General features: G+C 54.1%; 1 protein-coding gene across 2 annotated transcripts in view; it reads right to left on the reverse strand.

Moving 5' to 3' along the window:
* Positions 1 to 11,930, reverse strand: part of LOC128699791 (uncharacterized) — a 105,923-nt gene that overhangs the window by 37,777 nt on the left and 56,216 nt on the right. The window lies entirely within an intron of this gene.

Consider the following 11,930-nt stretch of genomic DNA (forward strand, 5'->3'; position numbering starts at 1 on the left):
CATGGTAGACACATCTTTTGACCCAGCAGAGGCTGTACGCATTTTCGAGGACATCTGGGAAACTTTATTCCTCCCATATCCACCAGACCCAGCTACACTACAACGTATACAATACACACTGGATCAAGGACCACAGCCATATCTCCGCACACGACCCTATCATTACCCTGGACATTCTTCTCCACACTCCTTTCACACAACGTACGTCAAGTCCCTTCTCTGTAAAACACTTGGTGAATCTGGTCTATCTCACTTTTTACTTAAGACACCTTCCATACTGTTGCTATTGCTCTCACTAATGTATTCAACGCCTCTTGCTTCTGGTTAGTTTCCCACTCTCCTAAAGTCTGCTACGGCTTCCCTCCCACACCCGACTAAAGATTTGACCAACCCGAAGAACCCACAGGCCTATAATTATGCCTGCTAGAAATCCCAGGGAAGACTTTTGAGACTTGTTAACTTAGCACTAGGTACTTACCTTGAAACAAATTACCTACTGACCCACCGACACTTTGGTTTCCGACAACGTTCTACACAAGACGTTTTAAACATCATCCTGAACTTTATATAAATCAAAAAGGTTCAAGATTGTGCTACTGCCCTCGTTGCCAAGGACGTGGAGAAGACTTTCGACACGGTCTGGCTCGATGACTTAAAGTACAAGCTTTGCAATTCATCTGACCTTCTTACCAACATGACTAAAGGGCTCTGGTAACTTCCTTGATGGCCGTACGATGCGGCAACGTTTCCTGGAGAGCGAAACGTGGCCGCAATAAAATGTCAGGTTACTTGCACATGTGTCCTTTTACCAAGCATACTGTCGATAATTCTACCAATATTAGTAATCTTCACTTTTCACGCTGGAGTCCCGTAGGACTGTGTACTCTCTGTACATATTTTACACATACGACATACCAGAACCCATACATCCATCACCATCACATGTGTAGACACTATACAGCTCACACTTCAGGAAACACCAAGTTCATTGCACACAGGACACAACACGACGTTGAAAGGATCAGCGCATGGGAACTCAAGCAGAGCATCAGGAAAAACGCCAAGTCTAAAATTACATATTTCCACCATATACGAGGTCTCCCTGCCCCTGTCGAATTCAGAACCAGTTTCATGAGCACCTATACCAGGCACTTCACTTCAGCCTCGACTGCAACCTACGAGTGTACGCACACATCACTGCTAAGTGCTGCTCTTACTCGCCTATACAAACTCAAAAGTGCACATACCTCCGCAAAACTTAGCCTCTATACTGCTCTCATTAGGCCCATCACAAACACACCACTCGTTGCCAAAACTAACGCCATCAAGCTGAGTGAACCCAGAATCTGACGTTGTGTTGAGTACTGAAGGTGAGGCTGCAGGACCTTGTCATCAGTGAGTCATTTCACCTCAGGACTGGTGAAACACTAAATATCTTCTGGGAAATACTCAGCGACAGACTTGTGACATACCATGACTCTTGGACTACTCTGCCTTTCTGGATCACACACACACACACACACACACACACACACACACACACACACACACACACACAAAGAATCGAATCGGACGAGGATCAGGCAGGACTACAAAGAGATCTGGACAGGCTACAAGCCTGGTCCAGCAACTGGCTCCTAGAATTTAACCCTGCCAAATGCAAAGTCATGAAGATTGGGGAAGGGCAAAGAAGACCGCAGACACAATATAGTTTAGATGGCCAAAGACTGCAAACCTCACTAAAGGAAAAAGATCTGGGGGTGAGTATAACACCGAGCATATCTCCTGAGGCGCACATCAATCAGATAACTGCTGCAGCATACGGGCGCCTGGCAAACCTACGGATAGCGTTCCGATACCTCAGTAAGGATTCGTTTAAGACTCTGTACACCATCTACGTCAGGCCCATACTGGAGTATGCAGCACCAGTTTGGAATCCACACCTAGTCAAGCACGTCAAGAAATTAGAGAAAGTGCAAAGGTTTGCAACAAGACTAGTCCCAGAGCTACGGGGATTGTCCTATGAAGAAAGGTTGAGGGAAATCGGCCTGACGACACTGGAGGCCAGGAGGGTCAGGGGAGACATGATAACGACATATAAAATACTGCGCGGAATAGACGAGGTGGACAAAGACGGGATGTTCCAGAGATGGGACACAGACACAAGAGGTCACAATTGGAAGTTGAAGACTCAGATGAATCAAAGGGATGTTAGGAAGTATTTCTTCAGTCATAGAGTAGTCAGGCCATGGAATAGCCTAGAAAGTGATGTGGTGGAGGCAGGAACCATACATAGTTTTAAGGCGAGGTATGATAGAGCTCATGGGGCAGGGAGAGAGAGGACCTAGTAGCAATCAGCGAAGAGGCGGGGCCAGGAGCTGTGACTCGACCCCTGCAACCACAAATAGGTGAGTACAAATAGGTGAGTACACACACACACACACACACACACACACACACACACGACATATAAAATACTGCGTGGAATAGACAGGGTGGACAAAGACAGGATGCTCCAGGGAGGGGGCACAGAAACAAGAGGCCACAATTGGAAGTTGAAGACACAAATGAGTCAGAGAGATATTAGGAAGTATTTCTTCAGTCATAGAGTTGTAAGGCAGTGGAATAGCCTAGAAAATGACGTAGTGGAGGCAGGAACCATACACAGTTTTAAGATGAGGTTTGATAAAGCTCATGGAGCGGGGAGAGAGAGGGCCCAGTAGCAACCGGTGAAGAGGCGGGGCCAGGAGCTAAGACTCGACCCCTGCAACCACAAATAGGTGAGTACACACACACACACACACACACACACACACACACACACACACACACACACACACACACACACACACACACACACACACACACAGATAGACTCTCCAGGATCCTTGCAAGCCGAAACGTTGCCACAATAAAATGTTACATTAGTTGCACATGAGTCCTTTATTTGTACACCAAGGGGTTATGTTCACACTCCAACAGCACCTAAAGCCATAAAAAACCCTCGTTTCCACTCCGATCTAACACACACACAAGCCTGTTGAATGTTCAAGCTCCTAGCTCTCAAAACCTTTACTCTCTTCTTTCAATCCTTCCTGAGATGACCCTTACTCTCCTTCCTTCCATCCCAAATTTACAAACCCTCTTTGTCAATCTATTCTGCTTCGTCCTCTCTAAATGCTCAAATCACCTCAACAACCCCTTCTCAGCCCTGTGAATTATACCTTAAGTTAACCATCACACCGTCTTAATTTCAGCCTTCCAATACATATTGCTCTCAAACATGGCATTTCCACTGCTTCCATCTTCCTTCTTGCTGCTGCAACGTTTAAAACTCATGCCTCACATCTATGTAAAAGTTTGGTTCCATGATAGTTTTGTTTCCACAGATACCTCAACACCACCCACTTTCCTCCCCTCCCGTCTGTTCCATGGTTCAACACCACCCACTTTCCTCCCCTCCCGTCTGTTCCACGGTTCAACACCATCCACTTTCTTCCCCTCCCGTCTGTTCCACGGTTCAACACCATCCACTTTCTTCCCCTCCCGTCTGTTCCACGGTTCAACACCATCCACTTTCTTCCCCTCCCGTCTGTTCCACGGTTCAACACCATCCACTTTCCTCCCCTCCCGTCTGTTCCACGGTTTAACACCATCCACTTTCTTCCCCTCCCGTCTGTTCCACGGTTCAACACCATCCACTTTCTTCCCCTCCCGTCTGTTCCACGGTTCAACACCATCCACTTTCTTCCCCTCCCGTCTGTTCCACGGTTCAACACCATCCACTTTCTTCCCCTCCCGTCTGTTCCACGGTTCAACACCACCCACTTTCCTCCCCTCCCGTCTGTTCCACGGTTCAACACCACCCACTTTCCTCCCCTCTCGTCTGTTCCACGATTCAACACCATCCACTTTCTTCCCCTCCCGTCTGTTCCACGGTTCAACACCATCCACTTTCTTCCCCTCCCGTCTGTTCCACGGTTCAACACCATCCACTTTCTTCCCCTCCCGTCTGTTCCACGGTTCAACACCACCCACTTTCCTCCCCTCCCGTCTGTTCCACGATTCAACACCACCCACTTTCCTCCCCTCCCGTCTGTTCCACGGTTCAACACCACCCACTTTCCTCCCCTCCCGTCTGTTCCACGATTCAACACCACCCACTTTCCTCCCCTCCCGTCTGTTCCACGGTTCAACACCACCCACTTTCCTCCCCTCCCGTCTGTTCCACGGTTCAACACCACCCACTTTCCTCCCCTCCCGTCTGTTCCACGGTTCAACACCACCCACTTTCCTCTCCCGTCTGTTCCACGGTTCAACACCACCCACTTTCCTCCCCTCCCGTCTGTTCCACGGTTCAACACCACCCACTTTCCTCCCCTCTCGTCTGTTCCACGGTTCAACACCACCCACTTTCCTCCCCTCTCGTCTGTTCCACGGTTCAACACCACCCACTTTCCTCCCCTCTCGTCTGTTCCACGGTTCAACACCACCCACTTTCCTCCCCTCCCGTCTGTTCCACGGTTCAACACCACCCACTTTCCTCCCCTCCCGTCTGTTCCACGGTTCAACACCACCCACTTTCCTCCCCTCCCGTCTGTTCCACGGTTCAACACCACCCACTTTCCTCCCCTCCCGTCTGTTCCACGGTTCAACACCACCCACTTTCTTCCCCTCCCGTCTGTTCCACGGTTCAACACCATCCACTTTCTTCCCCTCCCGTCTGTTCCACGGTTCAACTCCATCCACTTTCTTCCCCTCCCGTCTGTTCCACGGTTCAACACCACCCACTTTCCTCCCCTCCCGTCTGTTCCACGGTTCAACACCACCCACTTTCCTCCCCTCCCGTCTGTTCCACGATTCAACACCATCCACTTTCTTCCCCTCCCGTCTGTTCCACGGTTCAACACCATCCACTTTCTTCCCCTCCCGTCTGTTCCACGGTTCAACACCATCCACTTTCTTCCCCTCCCGTCTGTTCCACGGTTCAACACCACCCACTTTCCTCCCCTCTCGTCTGTTCCACGGTTCAACACCACCTACTTTCCTCCCCTCCCGTCTGTTCCACGGTTCAACACCACCCACTTTCCTCCCCTCCCGTCTGTTCCACGGTTCAACACCACCCACCTTCCTCCCCTCTCGTCTGTTCCACGGTTCAACACCACCCACTTTCCTCCCCTCTCGTCTGTTCCACGGTTCAACACCACCCACTTTCCTCCCCTCTCGTCTGTTCCACGGTTCAACACCACCCACTTTCCTCCCCTCGCGTCTGTTCCACGGTTCAACACCACCCACTTTCCTCCCCTCCCGTCTGTTCCACGGTTCAACACCACCCACTTTCCTCCCCTCTCGTCTGTTCCACGGTTCAACACCACCCACTTTCCTCCCCTCCCGTCTGTTCCACGGTTCAACACCATCCACTTTCCTCCCCTCCCGTCTGTTCCACGGTTCAACACCACCCACTTTCCTCCCCTCCCGTCTGTTCCACGGTTCAACACCACCCACTTTCCTCCCCTCCCGTCTGTTCCACGGTTCAACACCACCCACTTTCCTCCCCTCTCGTCTGTTCCACGGTTCAACACCATCCACTTTCCTCCCCTCCCGTCTGTTCCACGGTTCAACACCACCCACTTTCCTCCCCTCTCGTCTGTTCCACGGTTCAACACCACCCACTTTCCTCCCCTCCCGTCTGTTCCACGGTTCAACACCACCCACTTTCCTCCCCTCTCGTCTGTTCCACGGTTCAACACCACCCACTTTCCTCCCCTCCCGTCTGTTCCACGGTTCAACACCACCCACTTTCCTCCCCTCTCGTCTGTTCCACGGTTCAACACCACCCACTTTCCTCCCCTCCCGTCTGTTCCACGGTTCAACACCACCCACTTTCCTCCCCTCTCGTCTGTTCCACGGTTCAACACCACCCACTTTCCTCCCCTCCCGTCTGTTCCACGGTTCAACACCACCCACTTTCCTCCCCTCTCGTCTGTTCCACGGTTCAACACCACCCACTTTCCTCCCCTCCCGTCTGTTCCACGGTTCAACACCACCCACTTTCCTCCACTCCCGTCTGTTCCACGGTTCAACACCACCCACTTTCCTCCCCTCCCGTCTGTTCCACGATTCAACACCACCCACTTTCTTCCCCTCCCGTCTGTTCCACGGTTCAACACCAGCCACTTTCTTCCCCTCCCGTCTGTTCCACGGTTCAACACCATCCACTTTCATCCCCTCCCGTCTGTTCCACGGTTCAACACCACCCACTTTCCTCCCCTCCCGTCTGTTCCACGATTCAACACCACCCACTTTCCTCCCCTCCCGTCTGTTCCACGGTTCAACACCACCCACTTTCCTCCCCTCCCGTCTGTTCCACGATTCAACACCACCCACTTTCCTCCCCTCCCGTCTGTTCCACGGTTCAACACCACCCACTTTCCTCCCCTCCCGTCTGTTCCACGGTTCAACACCACCCACTTTCCTCCCCTCCCGTCTGTTCCACGGTTCAACACCACCCACTTTCCTCCCCTCTCGTCTGTTCCACGGTTCAACACCACCCACTTTCCTCCCCTCTCGTCTGTTCCACGGTTCAACACCACCCACTTTCCTCCCCTCTCGTCTGTTCCACGGTTCAACACCACCCACTTTCCTCCCCTCCCGTCTGTTCCACGGTTCAACACCACCCACTTTCCTCCCCTCCCGTCTGTTCCACGGTTCAACACCACCCACTTTCCTCCCCTCCCGTCTGTTCCACGGTTCAACACCACCCACTTTCCTCCCCTCCCGTCTGTTCCACGGTTCAACACCACCCACTTTCCTCCCCTCCCGTCTGTTCCACGGTTCAACACCACCCACTTTCTTCCCCTCCCGTCTGTTCCACGGTTCAACACCATCCACTTTCTTCCCCTCCCGTCTGTTCCACGGTTCAACACCATCCACTTTCTTCCCCTCCCGTCTGTTCCACGGTTCAACACCACCCACTTTCCTCCCCTCCCGTCTGTTCCACGGTTCAACACCACCCACTTTCCTCCCCTCCCGTCTGTTCCACGATTCAACACCATCCACTTTCTTCCCCTCCCGTCTGTTCCACGGTTCAACACCATCCACTTTCTTCCCCTCCCGTCTGTTCCACGGTTCAACACCATCCACTTTCTTCCCCTCCCGTCTGTTCCACGGTTCAACACCACCCACTTTCCTCCCCTCTCGTCTGTTCCACGGTTCAACACCACCCACTTTCCTCCCCTCCCGTCTGTTCCACGGTTCAACACCACCCACTTTCCTCCCCTCCCGTCTGTTCCACGGTTCAACACCACCCACCTTCCTCCCCTCTCGTCTGTTCCACGGTTCAACACCACCCACTTTCCTCCCCTCTCGTCTGTTCCACGGTTCAACACCACCCACTTTCCTCCCCTCTCGTCTGTTCCACGGTTCAACACCACCCACTTTCCTCCCCTCTCGTCTGTTCCACGGTTCAACACCACCCACTTTCCTCCCCTCCCGTCTGTTCCACGGTTCAACACCACCCACTTTCCTCCCCTCTCGTCTGTTCCACGGTTCAACACCACCCACTTTCCTCCCCTCCCGTCTGTTCCACGGTTCAACACCATCCACTTTCCTCCCCTCCCGTCTGTTCCACGGTTCAACACCACCCACTTTCCTCCCCTCCCGTCTGTTCCACGGTTCAACACCACCCACTTTCCTCCCCTCCCGTCTGTTCCACGGTTCAACACCACCCACTTTCCTCCCCTCTCGTCTGTTCCACGGTTCAACACCATCCACTTTCCTCCCCTCCCGTCTGTTCCACGGTTCAACACCACCCACTTTCCTCCCCTCTCGTCTGTTCCACGGTTCAACACCACCCACTTTCCTCCCCTCCCGTCTGTTCCACGGTTCAACACCACCCACTTTCCTCCCCTCTCGTCTGTTCCACGGTTCAACACCACCCACTTTCCTCCCCTCCCGTCTGTTCCACGGTTCAACACCACCCACTTTCCTCCCCTCTCGTCTGTTCCACGGTTCAACACCACCCACTTTCCTCCCCTCCCGTCTGTTCCACGGTTCAACACCACCCACTTTCCTCCCCTCTCGTCTGTTCCACGGTTCAACACCACCCACTTTCCTCCCCTCCCGTCTGTTCCACGGTTCAACACCACCCACTTTCCTCCCCTCTCGTCTGTTCCACGGTTCAACACCACCCACTTTCCTCCCCTCCCGTCTGTTCCACGGTTCAACACCACCCACTTTCCTCCCCTCTCGTCTGTTCCACGGTTCAACACCACCCACTTTCCTCCCCTCTCGTCTGTTCCACGGTTCAACACCACCCACTTTCCTCCCCTCCCGTCTGTTCCACGGTTCAACACCACCCACTTTCCTCCCCTCCCGTCTGTTCCACGGTTCAACACCACCCACTTTCCTCCCCTCCCGTCTGTTCCACGGTTCAACACCACCCACTTTCCTCCCCTCCCGTCTGTTCCACGGTTCAACACCATTTTCAACACCACCACCCACTTTCCTCCACTCCCGTCTGTTCCACGGTTCAACACCACCCACTTTCCTCCCCTCCCGTCTATTAGACGGTTCAACACCACCCACTTTCCTCCCCTCTCGTCTGTTCCACGGTTCAACACCACCCACTTTCCTCCCCTCTCGTCTGTTCCACGGTTCAACACCACCCACTTTCCTCCCCTCCCGTCTGTTCCACGGTTCAACACCACCCACTTTCCTCCCCTCTCGTCTGTTCCACGGTTCAACACCACCCACTTTCCTCCCCTCTCGTCTGTTCCTCGGTTCAACACCACCCACTTTCCTCCCCTCCCGTCTGTTCCACGGTTCAACACCACCCACTTTCCTCCCCTCCCGTCTGTTCCACGGTTCAACACCACCCACTTTCCTCCCCTCCCGTCTGTTCCACGGTTCAACACCACCCACTTTCCTCCCCTCTCGTCTGTTCCACGGTTCAACACCATCCACTTTCCTCCCCTCCCGTCTGTTCCACGGTTCAACACCACCCACTTTCCTCCCCTCTCGTCTGTTCCACGGTTCAACACCACCCACTTTCCTCCCCTCCCGTCTGTTCCACGGTTCAACACCACCCACTTTCCTCCCCTCTCGTCTGTTCCACGGTTCAACACCACCCACTTTCCTCCCCTCCCGTCTGTTCCACGGTTCAACACCACCCACTTTCCTCCCCTCTCGTCTGTTCCACGGTTCAACACCACCCACTTTCCTCCCCTCCCGTCTGTTCCACGGTTCAACACCACCCACTTTCCTCCCCTCTCGTCTGTTCCACGGTTCAACACCACCCACTTTCCTCCCCTCCCGTCTGTTCCACGGTTCAACACCACCCACTTTCCTCCCCTCCCGTCTGTTCCACGGTTCAACACCACCCACTTTCCTCCCCTCCCGTCTGTTCCACGATTCAACACCATCCACTTTCTTCCCCTCCCGTCTGTTCCACGGTTCAACACCATCCACTTTCTTCCCCTCCCGTCTGTTCCACGGTTCAACACCATCCACTTTCTTCCCCTCCCGTCTGTTCCACGGTTCAACACCACCCACTTTCCTCCCTCTCGTCTGTTCCACGGTTCAACACCACCCACTTTCCTCCCCTCCCGTCTGTTCCACGGTTCAACACCACCCACTTTCCTCCCCTCCCGTCTGTTCCACGGTTCAACACCACCCACCTTCCTCCCCTCTCGTCTGTTCCACGGTTCAACACCACCCACTTTCCTCCCCTCTCGTCTGTTCCACGGTTCAACACCACCCACTTTCCTCCCCTCTCGTCTGTTCCACGGTTCAACACCACCCACTTTCCTCCCCTCTCGTCTGTTCCACGGTTCAACACCACCCACTTTCCTCCCCTCCCGTCTGTTCCACGGTTCAACACCACCCACTTTCCTCCCCTCTCGTCTGTTCCACGGTTCAACACCACCCACTTTCCTCCCCTCCCGTCTGTTCCACGGTTCAACACCATCCACTTTCCTCCCCTCCCGTCTGTTCCACGGTTCAACACCACCCACTTTCCTCCCCTCCCGTCTGTTCCACGGTTCAACACCACCCACTTTCCTCCCCTCCCGTCTGTTCCACGGTTCAACACCACCCACTTTCCTCCCCTCTCGTCTGTTCCACGGTTCAACACCATCCACTTTCCTCCCCTCCCGTCTGTTCCACGGTTCAACACCACCCACTTTCCTCCCCTCTCGTCTGTTCCACGGTTCAACACCACCCACTTTCCTCCCCTCCCGTCTGTTCCACGGTTCAACACCACCCACTTTCCTCCCCTCTCGTCTGTTCCACGGTTCAACACCACCCACTTTCCTCCCCTCCCGTCTGTTCCACGGTTCAACACCACCCACTTTCCTCCCCTCTCGTCTGTTCCACGGTTCAACACCACCCACTTTCCTCCCCTCCCGTCTGTTCCACGGTTCAACACCACCCACTTTCCTCCCCTCTCGTCTGTTCCACGGTTCAACACCACCCACTTTCCTCCCCTCCCGTCTGTTCCACGGTTCAACACCACCCACTTTCCTCCCCTCTCGTCTGTTCCACGGTTCAACACCACCCACTTTCCTCCCCTCCCGTCTGTTCCACGGTTCAACACCACCCACTTTCCTCCCCTCTCGTCTGTTCCACGGTTCAACACCACCCACTTTCCTCCCCTCTCGTCTGTTCCACGGTTCAACACCACCCACTTTCCTCCCCTCCCGTCTGTTCCACGGTTCAACACCACCCACTTTCCTCCCCTCTCGTCTGTTCCACGGTTCAACACCACCCACTTTCCTCCCCTCCCGTCTGTTCCACGGTTCAACACCACCCACTTTCCTCCCCTCTCGTCTGTTCCACGGTTCAACACCACCCACTTTCCTCCCCTCCCGTCTGTTCCACGGTTCAACACCACCCACTTTCCTCCCCTCTCGTCTGTTCCACGGTTCAACACCACCCACTTTCCTCCCCTCCCGTCTGTTCCACGGTTCAACACCACCCACTTTCCTCCCCTCTCGTCTGTTCCACGATTCAACACCACCCACTTTCCTCCACTCCCGTCTGTTCCACGGTTCAACACCACCCACTTTCCTCCCCTCCCGTCTATTAGACGGTTCAACACCACCCACTTTCCTCCCCTCTCGTCTGTTCCACGGTTCAACACCACCCACTTTCCTCCCCTCCCGTCTGTTCCACGGTTCAACACCACCCACTTTCCTCCCCTCTCGTCTGTTCCACGGTTCAACACCACCCACTTTCCTCCCCTCTCGTCTGTTCCACGGTTCAACACCACCCACTTTCCTCCCCTCCCGTCTGTTCCACGGTTCAACACCACCCACTTTCCTCCCCTCCCGTCTGTTCCACGGTTCAACACCACCCACTTTCCTCCCCTCCCGTCTGTTCCACGGTTCAACACCACCCACTTTCCTCCCCTCCCGTCTGTTCCACGGTTCAACACCACCCACTTTCCTCCCCTCCCGTCTGTTCCACGGTTCAACACCACCCACTTTCCTCCCCTCCCGTCTGTTCCACGGTTCAACACCACCCACTTTCCTCCCCTCCCGTCTGTTCCACGGTTCAACACCACCCACTTTCCTCCCCTCCCGTCTGTTCCACGGTTCAACTCGTCTTTACTGATCTTACAGTAAAATATTGTACGAGGTGTAGCCCCAGTTTCATTTAATAAATAAAGTTACACACACACACACACACACACACACACACACACACACACACACACACACACACACACACACACACACACACACACACACACACACACACACACACACACACACACACACACACACACACACACACACATACACACACACACACACACACACACACACACACACACACACACACACACACACACACACACACACACACACACACACACACACACACAGGACCCTGTACACCGTATACGTTAGGCCCATATTGGAGTATGC

Source organism: Cherax quadricarinatus, chromosome 81, assembly GCF_038502225.1.
Source record: "Cherax quadricarinatus isolate ZL_2023a chromosome 81, ASM3850222v1, whole genome shotgun sequence".
Classification (NCBI taxonomy): domain Eukaryota; kingdom Metazoa; phylum Arthropoda; class Malacostraca; order Decapoda; family Parastacidae; genus Cherax; species Cherax quadricarinatus.